General features: G+C 39.6%; 1 protein-coding gene across 1 annotated transcript in view; it reads right to left on the bottom strand.

Annotated features, from left to right (window-relative positions):
• The window catches only part of LOC307161679 (uncharacterized protein), a 396,018-nt gene that overhangs the window by 342,201 nt on the left and 40,755 nt on the right, over positions 1-13,062 (bottom strand). The window lies entirely within an intron of this gene.

Here is a 13,062-nt window from a genome sequence, read left to right as displayed (position 1 = left end):
GTTTTTAATGTGACTTATCAAATTTTTCTTTTCTGTATAAACGTTTTTTCAAAACAATAAATCTTAAAAATATTGAAAATGTTTATAAAACAGAACAATGGCCAATTATAACCACATCAGAAAACAGTAAAGGGATAGTTCACACAAAAATGTAAATTCTGTCATTAATTACTGACCCTCATGTCGCTCCAAACCCGTAAGACTTTTGTGGAGAACACAAATGAAGATATTTTTAACAGATGCCTTGTGTGCGCAAACAATTACGTCTTTATTCACAAATGATGTATCTCCGACGCATGAGATGGCCGGCTCTCGCCAACACAACCCTGATGAATCGTGGTGCTCCGTGAACACGTGTCAGAGATGTATATTTTGTGAATAAAGATGCAATGGGTTTTTTTGCACACACAAAGCATTCACTTCACTTCATAAAGTTGAGGTTAAACCACTGGAGTCATATTGATTATTGTTATAATGTCTTTACTACCTTGAAAGTTGTAGTTGCATAAACTGTGAAATGGAGGGACAGAAAGCTCTCAGATTTCATTAAAAAGATCTACATTTGTGTTTCAAAGATGAACGAAAGTCTTACAGGTTTGCAACGACATGAAGGTGAGTGATGAAAATGTTTGGTAATGTTTGGCGCATTAGGTAAATCAGTTCCTCAGGGGCACCAGTAGATCTCTGCCTGATCTCTGATCTGCTCCTTCCACCGTCCCAATCCTGGATTATTGAGCCACGACAGAAGTTTCCACTTTGAATGCTTTAGCCTGGCTGTTTTTTCTCCAGCATCTAAAGTGAGAAAGAAAACAATAACCAAAATGTAAATGTAAAAAAACAATGGTTGTCCAAAATGTGAAGTATACACTTGAGTTTTCCCTCTACATATTTGTGCAAGATTTCAGTCATAGATAAATTGTGAATGTTTGCTTGATTAGACATTACCTGTCTAGCGACGTATGTTTATGCTGAAATATAATATTGGTTTGAGTTTTAAAATCAGCTATCACATGTCATTTTGTAGCAAACTGTCTCGTGTGATTAAAGTTTTGAGCTTCAGAACTTCCGATAACAGTGAGTTTTTTGGGAGCGAATGTTTCAGTGCACTGTAAGGATTTTGTGATAAAGACTGCCCTTAACCACTGACTACTGAGATAGAGACCTGAGTGATATGCACCCAGAGTTATGCACCTTGATTAGCTTGTTCAGGTGTGCTGGACTAGGTTGGAGTAAACCTCTGCATGTAAGTGGACCTTGAGAGACAATGTTGAGATCTCCTGCAATATGTTCTGAACTTACAACTCTGGTGTCCAGACCAAAGTTCTGCAAAGTTTTTGGTGATCCTGGATCAGCTGCTCAGGTCTGCTTAATTGGGTTTGGAGCTAAACTCTGTGATCAGGACTAGATGGCAAACAATACTGTAAAGGGGAGAAGACAAACAATATTATTATGTTATTAATAATTTGTTTTGTGTTCATCTGCTTACCTGTACAATGTATGCATCATGAATAAGCGGTATACAGTAGATTGGATTTGATCTTTTAGTAGTGATGTATGTCTCGAGACCGGTCTTGACTTTTACGTGGTCTCGGTCTTGTCACGGCCTTGACGGTCTTTGGTCTTGGTCTTGTCTTGGTCTCGGACCTCTCGGTCTTGTCTAGATCTCGCTGTCTCAGACCGACATAGTGGTCGGGGGATTTAGAAATACAATACTACAATATCCACGACGACACAACGTTCGATAATGCAACATTATTATCCGCAACGGAACGAATTGAAGCGCGCGCCGGATTGATGACGGTGCGGTGTGTGCGCGAGCCACACGAGAAAACACTGTATCCGCGCCACTGATCGCAGCGGCAACAAACACTTTGATCACTTGGTTTAAAAAACACATATCAGTGACATGATGGGTTTTATCTTCATTCAGGAGATTTTGGGTAACTGCACAACTGACAGATGACTTTGAGCGCACCGCCAAACGGTGTGTGTGTGTTGTGTGTGTAACCATAGCGACAAAACGACCAACTTTCGGATCCTGCACTTAAGCCTATAATTTCGTTTTTAAAAAATTAATTATGTATTTAAAAGTTGCAGAATGGATTAATTTGGAGTCTGAGACTCCGAAATCGGCAGAGATAGACAGGCATTTGCTTAGATGAATTTGTGTCTTTGATATCTCTGTGTGTGTGTGTGTGTGTGTGTGTTGTTTGAATACAGTATTGTATTTAAGATGGTGTTAGACTAAATAAATGGTCTTTTAAATATCATCTGCATATCTATGTTGTGTTGACTAAACATTAGGCCTAATCCAAGTTTATAATTGTGCATCTTTAATTTGCTGTTACGATTTCATCTACACATTAAGTATAATTTCAATTGGTTAAATATTTCTCATTCTTTAGACACTTGTTGGAGGAGCAAGATGGTGTTGGAGGTGTTTGATGTTTTGTCAGATGAACCAGTCAGTACCAGTCATGTCAGTCCTCAACATACACAAAAGTTAAGGGAGTCTCAATCCTCTAATAGTGCAGTAAAAGCCGTCATGCAATAATTGCTCACATATTTGATCTCACCCAGTCTGCAAAAACATTTACAGTGAGCTCACAGTCACACACATGACATGGTCTGTCTCTGTATTGTTCTGCCAACTGCGGCTGAACCCTATGCTGCTGTTCTTGAATTCATACAAGTTATAGCTTAGCTTCAACACTAGTCTTTTTTTTTTTTTTTCGGTCTCGACTTGGTCTCGGTCTTGGTCTTGACTTATTCTGTCTTGGTCTTGGTCTTGGTCTTGTCTTGGTCTCGATACCCTCTGGTCTTGGTAGTGTCTTGGTCTCGGTTTAGGCGGTCTTGACTACAAGTCTATCTTTTAGTAACACTGTTTTACTACATTAATACTAACTACAAACCTGATAAAAATGACTGGGCAGTGGAGGAAAGCCTTATTTTGCCCTCTGGGTGGGCGTAGTGTGACGTCACGTGATAACTATGAATTAACCATACAGTTCATACTTTTAGGTTAAATAAATTAGCTTATTTCCATTCATCCATTGACCAATTGTCAGCAAAACCTTTACAAATCTACAAAATCTCTCATCTACACATAAGATGTGATTAAAAGCCCAAAATTACAGCTCAAGTCTATAGTTTAATTATAGTTAATTATAGTTATAGTTAAATTAACGTTACCTTTAGTTAGCCTACAGTTGAGATGCTAACGGACTTTTGCAAAGACACTAAACCATTTCTATAAAGTAAATACTGAACGGAAGCGAGTCATTTACATCAAAGAAAGTATCAGAAACATTTGTATGTACTATTTCTGTAATTTTATGGACTAAACTTGCCTTAAAGTAGTTAAAACAACAGTGCGAGACGGAGTTTCGCTGATTGTCAGTTGAGCTGCTGCCTCGTTTCCATGGTAACGCCCTCCGCTCCAGTTCAAATGCGGGTTGTGCGGCTTGAATGTTCAGCGCGCGCGCCCATTAAAACACGGTAGAAGTCACGCAGCATTTACATAAATTTAGTGAATTATTTGATAATCAGCTAAAATATCCTGAAACTTGATACATTATTAAGTGGATAGGATACATTAGTAAATGTCCAAATTATTAAGTTTGGACATTTACAAACTGTAAATGGAATGAGAATATGAAAGCATCGAAAATGTAAAACAATGTTTGAAGTCATTTACATATAGGCTACTACATTATAATATAATATATACCTTTAAAAACGGTAAACGTGGTGTAGAAACAAAAACTGCATGATATAATTCTGAACATATTTTCTATACACAAATTTACACGAGGAACAATTGATAAGCTAAGCTTTATGTTCTAACTAAGTATTGTTTAAATGTATTTCAAATATACAAAATGTATTTCAATATATTTAACAGTGCTTCACATATACAGTATGTGAATATATTAATATGCAGTTATTAATAGGCTATTTAAGTGATGTTGTTTCGGTGTTTAAACTACTGTGATGTTTTGTTTTTATGGATGCATTATAGGCATATTTAATGTAGTAATTGTTAACAAAATGTTTAGAAATAGGTGTAATAATATTCAGCACAAGCGTTTTCAACGAGATATAAACCACTAGGGAGCGCTTTTTGCTAGATTTATGCCAAATCATGTAGGTATATGGTTTGCGAACGTATGATATTAAAATAATAACCTGCAGAGAACTATGGTTCCCAGAACGTTCTCTTTAGGTTATAAAATAAGAACGTTAGAACGTTCTTATTTGGTTCCCAAAAAAATAACCAAATGGGAACCATATGGGAACCTTAGGGGAGCGTTCTGTGTTTACTGGGAAATGTATCATCAAATATGGTGTCTTTTGAAATAAATTAAAACTTTCTTTTAAAATGTAAATAATCAGTTTCAGTGTGTATTTGACAGTAGTTTTCCTCAGATGAAACGGGGAAAAGCTTGTGAAGTGACTGAAGAGCAGCTCTGGAGATGAAGATCATGTGGATTGTCCTCATACAGTGAGACTGTGTATGTGTGTGTGTGTGTGTGTGTGTACTGTGCAGCACAAACACAGACGTTTATGACGAGTGGATAGTGCCACGGATAACTTACCGAAGTCGACAGTCGTGTACTTTTACGTGACAGAAGGGGTACGCCGCACCACAGACGCGTGAAACCAACGCGTGACTCCAACGTCGCATCACAGCACGTCGCACCACTGACGCGTGACTCCAACGTCTCACCACAGCACGTCGCATCACAGACGTGTGACACCAACGTCTCACCACAGCATGACTCCAATGTCGCATCACAATAAAATAATATCTATTTTCCCCCCTAGCTTTTCTTATCTTTCCTTTGTTATCTTTCTAATCAATCATTCTTTTCTTGTATTCTGATGACATGGAAAATATCATTGATACAAATTTTGTATTGTATACAAAGTTGTGTATGTCATTAATGTCATCTCTGAATGGTTTACGAACATAGTTTTTTTTTTTTTTTTTAATAATTCACTCACTTTCTAGTGGATATGAGGACTATGCAAATTATACACCATCAAAGTCACAACTTTTTGCACAATTATTAACAACAACTTTAAAGTTGAACAGATAAATTCATTAATTGTAATCTATAAACATAATATTCTGGAATGTGTCATTCTGAGTTTTTACTTTTGAAGGTGGTAATAGTTTTAATTTACACAGTCGACCATAATGGGCGAATACACACTATGAAACTATTCACGATATTGTTTACAGGAGAAGGTGACAAGAAAGTATTTTAATAGCCTATTATTTTCAAGAAATCAACAATGAAAAAATATAAGATAGGGAAATAGTCGTTTAGTCACAAAATGCAAAACAATGTAGGTTCATGGTCAAATGTTCAAGACTAGGGCTGTCAGTGTCGACTATTTATTTAGGCTATATATTTTTTGGTCATAAAGATAGATCTGAAGTGAACAATAGCCTTTACTTAAATACATAATTACAAATGAGGCAATATAATTGGTTCAAATAAAGTAGGGTATTAAAAGTAATTAATTATTTTATTTTATTTAACAACACTATTAAAATACATGAAGAAATATATAAACAATGAACATATGTATGTACAAATGCCAACAGAGGGCGCAAGAGGATAACTGACGATAATTGTTACACATCAAGAGCAGTACTACGGTGACGCATAGCTGCTGCCACATACATATTATTTTTTCCCCTCAATTATTGTAATAACGAGATCTTATGTCGTTTTAACGTCATCTTTTCTCGTAATAACGTGATCTTATGTCGTTAAAACGACATATTTTTCTCGTTTTCTCGTTTTTTGCCTTTATAATCCACATAAAATTGACAGCCTATCGCGCCTTTTTCACACTTCTACGTTCAAAAAGCTTATGCAAATAGTAACAGCCCCCAATCAGGCAAAATGAATCAATGAGGCCCTTTTTTAAAATATATTTTATATAGGCCTATAAGTTTTTTTTATATAATATATTATATATAGCCTAAGATTTATTTTTGTTAATAGGCTATATCTTCATTACCTAGAGATAATTAAACAAAAAGTAGTCAAAACACATCTAACAGATAGCCTAAGTTGTTTATTTTTTACAACATTGTGTTCTTATTTTGTTTAATTAACGAAATGTCAATCTTCATCTTTATAACAGAAGATACAATACAAAAATCTTCAAGATACAGCCATATACAATCTTCACATGTATAACGGATTGTCACCATAAACAATCCTTTGTGTGGTGGAATAAGCAATGTTACCGGTATAATTTAAACTTTATTTTATTATTTTATTTGTTCATTAACTAATTATGCTAACTCAACTAATTTAATGTAAAGAGCTGGATAAAATTACTAATTAAATAATGTCAAATATTAAATGTAGGCTATTGATTAGAGTTGCCATAGACTAAAGGATTTTTCTAGACTAGTAGTAATTTATTTAAGCAATTAGGACTAATCGCACGTTTATATTCAATCCTGGGTGTATATAGCCTATGGCTATTCCGCGCTCAAGCGCATAAAACTTGCCGCAAAGCACCGGCAAAAGTAGGCTAATGAATGCGCCTTTCATACGGACAGGATCACATAATCAGATGGTAGCCTACCGTATTTGCTTTCGATTGGATTTTTTTTCGTTGGTGGACATTTTTATTTTATTTATAAACTTTATATAGATAGTTATATTTCTCATGTCTGTGAGGCTAACTGTTTATCGGTTCATTTTTGAGACGCGCTCCAATTCACAGAGATCATGAAAGCGCGTTCGTTTTATTTTATTTTACAAAAGCACAACGTTTTCTTGTTGTTGAGAGTTTACACAAATAAAGTTGCGACTGATGTTTTATTCTTTTCTGTATGACCAGAAATGGAGTATTTAAGTTGTTTCCACTGTTGATAGGAAAATGCGAGTGATGGCACCGGCGCGTCCATGTGTGCCATGCAGTGCGCGCTCCACACTCCGCACAAACACTCGGATATGCGCTTAATAATAGCGAACATTTATCTAGGTTAACGTTAGAGCGAGCGGCCATGCCAGACTGATAAGTCCTTCATGTTTAACAAATCAAATTCTGTTGCATTTTATTGCGCCAGTTTGAAAAGGGCGGCTAAAACACTCTACAGATAAACGCCCAACGCTGTTTTTTTTTTCTTTAAACAAATTCGTTTAGTCTTTAAAATAAATATTGTTTGTGGGCTAATTAATGCCACAATAATTTGTTTATTTTATTGGCTACTTTTATTTTTCATTTTTGTTTTGCATTGAATACCATTTAAAGGATTTGCTGTGCACCGCAATGCCATCCTCCCATAGAAAGCCACGTTAAGAGCCACCTTTATTTTCTTTATAATAAAGGGTTTCTATCGGAAAACGCTTAACGTATAATTAAATGCATTGCGTTCATATTCTGGGCTCATCTGCTTTTCTGTAGGATAGTATGGTTTATTAATAAGGTGTGTACAGCATTTGATCTTTATCACTGAAGTATATTAAGCCACATTAAGCTTTTTCTTTATTATAAGGGTTTTCCATGAGAGGAAAATGCTTAGCCTAATATGCAATTAAACCTATTTTTTTACAGTCTATGAATTAAACACAATGTTCGTATTCTGGGCTCATCTGTTATTAATAAGGTGTGTACAGAATTTGATCTTTTAACATGAATGTCCGTTGGGGGCTGCTATTTCTTCAGCTTTTTGAAAGTATGATAAAGACATGATTGGCTATCAATTTTATGTGGATAAAGGCATATTTTGTACATGACTACACACGTTCTTATAAGGCCAAGAAAATATGTCGTTTTAATGAAATAAGATCTCGTTATTACGAGAAAAATATGTCGTTAAAACGACATAAGATCTCGTTATTACGACAATTGAGTGGAAAAAATTATGTGGCAGCAATGCGTCACCGTAGTTTTTCATAAACTTCGATTTAAGAATAAAGAATTTTCCAAGCAAAATGATTAAGTTGACTATATATTGTACAGAGAAATTTGAGTCAGAAAAGTAAAAGAAGATATCAAAATTAGATAAATGTAGGCTGTAGGGATAGATTTTGCAAATACATTTTTTTATTACTTTGTTGTTAACTTTTCTGTCTAGAAAAGATAGACCATTTATTGAAACACTGCTGTAGAAAGACCAACAAGTTAGAGCCTGTTTATGGAATATTCGCTTCTTTTTTTATTAAATCCATACAATTGGGTGATGACAAATTTAAAATTAAGAGGCTTTAATATTAAACAAAAATTCACTTTAAAGAAAAGCTTCCTACAAAACAAAAATCATGTCTCCCGATATAGCCTATTGCAAATCCAATCTTACTCATGCTATTCACTTTTCGTTATCAACATGGGAAAAATAACATTATATTGGGACGACGTGTGTATCAGGCGTCTTATTAGGCGACGTACTGAGGGACGACGTGTGTATCAGGCGTCTTATTAGGCGACGTACTGAGGGACGACGTGTGTATCAGGCGTCTTATTAGGCGACGTACTGAGGGACGACGTGTGTATCAGGCGTCTTATTAGGCGACGTGCCTGGTTCAGACGTTATGATTTTTTATACATTTCTCACGTACGCCGTCGCCACGTTGCCGTAAGGTATACGTTACTACTGTGACGCCGCCGTGACGTCGCCGCCGGTCTGTCGTCTGACGTCTCTATCAATCCCATTCAAAAATAGACACGGACTGACGGCGACGGAAGGGTAGACTGCTCCTTCGCCTTCTTCAGGGTAGACTTAGAAAAGGCATGATCCACTCGCCATAGACGTTAACTTATGTCAACTCAGTTAACTTATGTTGTACATGTTGGTAGAGTGTCTGATTGAGAATTTTTTTTATGGTCTTGGAACGTGATTGGTTTTCTTTATAGAGAGCTTGTTTAAAATCCTTTTTTTTTATTATAAAAATGTGTCATTAAATATCTACAAATTTATAAGACTGATCCGAGATCAGGTAAAAATCACATAGCCTATAGACACTGGTGAATGTCGAGCGGCGAATAATTGTATTTATTTATTATTTATTTATTTAGCGAAACATTGAAATTTCGAAACAGTTGTGACGTAGAATCACCGCTTTGAAACAAATTAATGTTTCGAAAGCACCCATTACTACATCTAGGCTATCATTTGCTGGTATATGTCAAAAGACTTTAGATATGTGTCATGATATCAGGTAAGACACGGCTCGTTGTCTTTATTCAAGAGCGTTTTTATTATTTTACTACAACACAGAGTAGCATAAGCCATCCGTTGGACTCCATCAATAATAGTCATACAGTGCCCTCTAGTGGTTAGCATACCCAAACTACGGTAACTTAACATGGACAAAAGACAATCTCACAACATCTCCCCCTTTTAGAAGTTAGCAATAACAAGATCCCAAACATCTGCATTTTGCAATATTAATTAAATCTTAAATTTTCTTAAACAATATAACAAAAATAAAGGCAACAACTTTGTTATCAAATAACATTTTTTTCTCCTTTTTTTCATTACGTCTTAGCAAATAATCTCAGAACGGTGCAGGACGTCACAGGGGTAGACTGCCCTCAGTCCTGAAAGGGATTATTCTGCCCTTTTGAACATCATCAGTCTTGAAACCTAAGAGGCACCTTTATCTCACGGCCCCTGGAAGTTCTTCTCGCAGGAGTAGATGGTGGAAGGGGAGACCCTGAGGAAGAGCCTGCTGGTAGCTGGCTCACTGGTGATTCCGGCGGCGCAGTCACGTCTGTCGGTAGGGAACCGCTGTCCTGCTGAGACGCTGTAGGCTGAGCACATTGCTGTTCCGCAGGAGGTTCGGTCTCAGGAACAGTCTGGAGGTGACGCCTGTTCCGACGGGTCACGTTCCCATTGGCCATCTCCACAAGGTAGGATCTCGGCTCCTTGGACTTACTGATGACCCTGGCAGGTGTTGTCCATCCCTTCTCCCCATCGAGCTTCACTCTAACAGTTTGACCAGGGTGAAGTTCAGGGAGCGCGCGTGCCGAATGCCTGCGGTTGTAGTAGAATCTGTATGAACCTTTTGTTGTTGCGTCCTTCATGTAGACTTTATCCGGGTCGAATGGACGTGGCAGCAATGTCTTTTCTAGAACAGGAACAGTAGTACGGATTTGTCTACCAGTCATGAGCTGTGCTGGACTTTCACCTGTTGCTGCGATTGGTGTAGAGCGATAACCCATAAGGGCTAAGCAGGGGTCCGGCTGTTTGAGGATGTACTTGGCAGTCTGAACAGCCCTTTCTGCATCTCCGTTCGACTGTGGATAATGTGGGCTGGAGGTAATGTGAGTGAAACCATACCTCTGTTTGAAATCTTGGAACTCTGCTGATGTGAACTGTGTCCCGTTGTCACTGACCAGTTCTAGCGGGATGCCCCATCTCACAAAAATGTGCTTGAGCTTGTTAATAACCTGCTTGCTGGTCATGGTGGTGAGGGAAGCAATCTCAATGTCTCTAGAGAAATAATCGACAGTGACTAGAAAAGTCTTACCCCCTAACTCGAAAAGGTCAACGGCAATCCTTTGCCATGGGCCACTGGGCAGGGGAGTGGTTACCAGTGGTTCACATCTTTGTGTAGGTTTGTACTCTCTGCAAAAGTCATATAATTTCACTTTGTTTGTGATCTGTGCTCCGATGTTTGGCCACCAAACTGTCAACTTGGCTCGCTCCCGACACTTGGTGAGGCCCTGGTGACCTTCGTGCAGTTGGTCCAGGACCCCAGCTCTGAGTACTGCTGGAACTACTATGCGGTCGTGATATAGGACCAGACTATCCGATTCTGATAAGTGACTTCTGGCTGCATAGTATCCACGCAGTGGTGAGCCCTCCACCATTTTGCGAGGCCACCCTTTTCTGATGAATGTGATTACTTTTTGAAGTTCAGCATCGCTTTGTGTGACTTTGCGATTTTCCTCGAGCTTGGACGACTTGATTGGTCTGCTAGCCACCATAGTGTTCACATATGCCTTTACTTGCGTTTCTGTTTCAGGCACGTAACTGTCTTTCAGTGGATGTCTGGAGAGTGTATCTGCGACTACTAGCTGCTTACCGGGAACATGTTCAGCAGTAACATTGAATCGCATGAGGCGCATAAGCAGTCTCTGACATCGTAGTGGCGTTTTGTCCAGATCGTATGAGTTGATCAATGGCACCAGTGGCTTGTGGTCAGTTTGTAAATGGACTCGGCCCATACCTTGGATGTAGCGGGCGAAACGTTCACAAGCCCAGACAGATGCCAGACACTCCTTTTCAATTTGCGAATATCTCTTCTCCGCATCAGTGAGTGTGCGCGAGCAAAAGGCAATGGGCCGCAACTCTCCGTCGTGGTCTTGCAACAGGGCAGCACCAAGGCCATAACTGCTGGCGTCGGCACTGACCACTGTTGGTTTGTTGGCGTCGTAATAACAAAGAGCTGGTGCAGCCATGAGCATTGCTTTTGCTTTGTTAAATGCTTGCTCCTGAGGCTCACCCCAAACCCACGCAGTCTCTCTCTTGAGCAGGTTAGTGAGTGGATGCAACACCGTAGACAGGCCTGGCAAGAATTTTCCAACATAGTTAACCAGTCCGAGCACTTGCCGCAGCTGCTCCACGTTGGAGGGGCTGGACATCTGAGCGATAGCCTCCACTTTGCTCTCATCAGGCTTCACACTATCCGCGCAAATGATGTGTCCAAAGAACTGCAGTTCAGTCTTTCCAAAGGGACACTTGGCCCTGTTGAGCTTGAGACCGGATGCCTTAACCGTCCGCAACACCGCGTCGAGATGGCGGTCATGTTCCTCTTTTGTAGATCCGTAAACCAGGATATCATCCATTACAACGACAGTCCCTTCTAGGCCTTTGAGCAGGTCGGTCATCAGCCGCTGGAAAATCTCAGGCGCTGATGTTATGCCAAATGGCAGACGTTTGAAGCAAAACCAGCCCATTGGGGTAATGAAGGTTGTCAATCTTTGGCAGCTAGGGTCCAATGAAATTTGCCAGAACCCGCTAGAGGCATCCAGAGTGGAGAAAACCTTGGCTCCTGCCAGCTTAGGTGTTATATCGTCCAGTGTGGGCAAAATATAACGTTCATGCTTCACTCCCTTGTTCAAGTGTTTCAAATCCACACACACTCTGACCTCATCCTTGTTGCGTTTTGGAGCGGGCACCATTGGGGCACACCAGTCTGTTGGCTCTGTAACTTCCTCAATGATCTCGAGGCTCAGCATACGCTTTAGCTCTTTCTCTACTTTTGGAAGGAGCGGAAACGGAACTCTGCGTGGCGTGTTGACGCTGTACGGGACTGCTTCCTCAGTCAGCTCGATCTTAACAGGCTCACAGTTCAGTAGTCCTATTTCCCCGAACACATCACTTGTTAAGTCACTAGTGATAGCATTGACTCTTGCTATCAGCCCCATGTGCTTTGCCACTGCCTTGCCCAACAAGTTACTAACATACTGTCCTTTTACAACTGTAATCCAGTATTCGTATTTCTGACCTTTGTATGTAGTGGTGGCAAGGAACTTACCCACGCATCGGACTTTTCCGCCTGGGCTGTACACTGTTGGCCTGGACTTGTTCAGTTTTGGTTTTTGACGTAGTTTGCTGAAAGCCTCTTCAGTCATAACGGTGGTATCAGCACCTGTGTTGATTTTAAAATCCACCGGACTGCCATTCACAAGTAGCTCTACATCCCAGTCAGTATCGGGGTTTGACTCCTCAATGATGTTCGGCTTTGACTTTGTGGTTGCTCTCAGGAATAGTTCTCCAATAAAAAAACAGCACTTTGCTGTTTCACTTGTTCACTTTGCCGTGCAAGCTGGATGGCTCTCTCCAGAGTCAGGTCCGCCTCTAGCTGGAGTTTTTGCGAAACATCTTTGTCCATTATTCCGATGACGTTCCGGTCCCGGATCTGCTTGTCCTTCCCCGCACCGAACTCGCAGTGCTGCGCGAGCTCGTACAGGCTCCGCACGAAAGCTTCAACTGTCTCACCGGCCCGTTGGTTCCGCTTATGAAAACAGGCGCGATCGTGAATAACGTTTCTTTTCGGGACAAAGTGTTCATCA

Source organism: Squalius cephalus, assembly GCF_949319135.1.
Source record: "Squalius cephalus genome assembly, chromosome: 7".
In the NCBI taxonomy this organism is placed as follows: domain Eukaryota; kingdom Metazoa; phylum Chordata; class Actinopteri; order Cypriniformes; family Leuciscidae; genus Squalius; species Squalius cephalus.
This window is presented reverse-complemented; position numbering and strand designations above follow the sequence as displayed.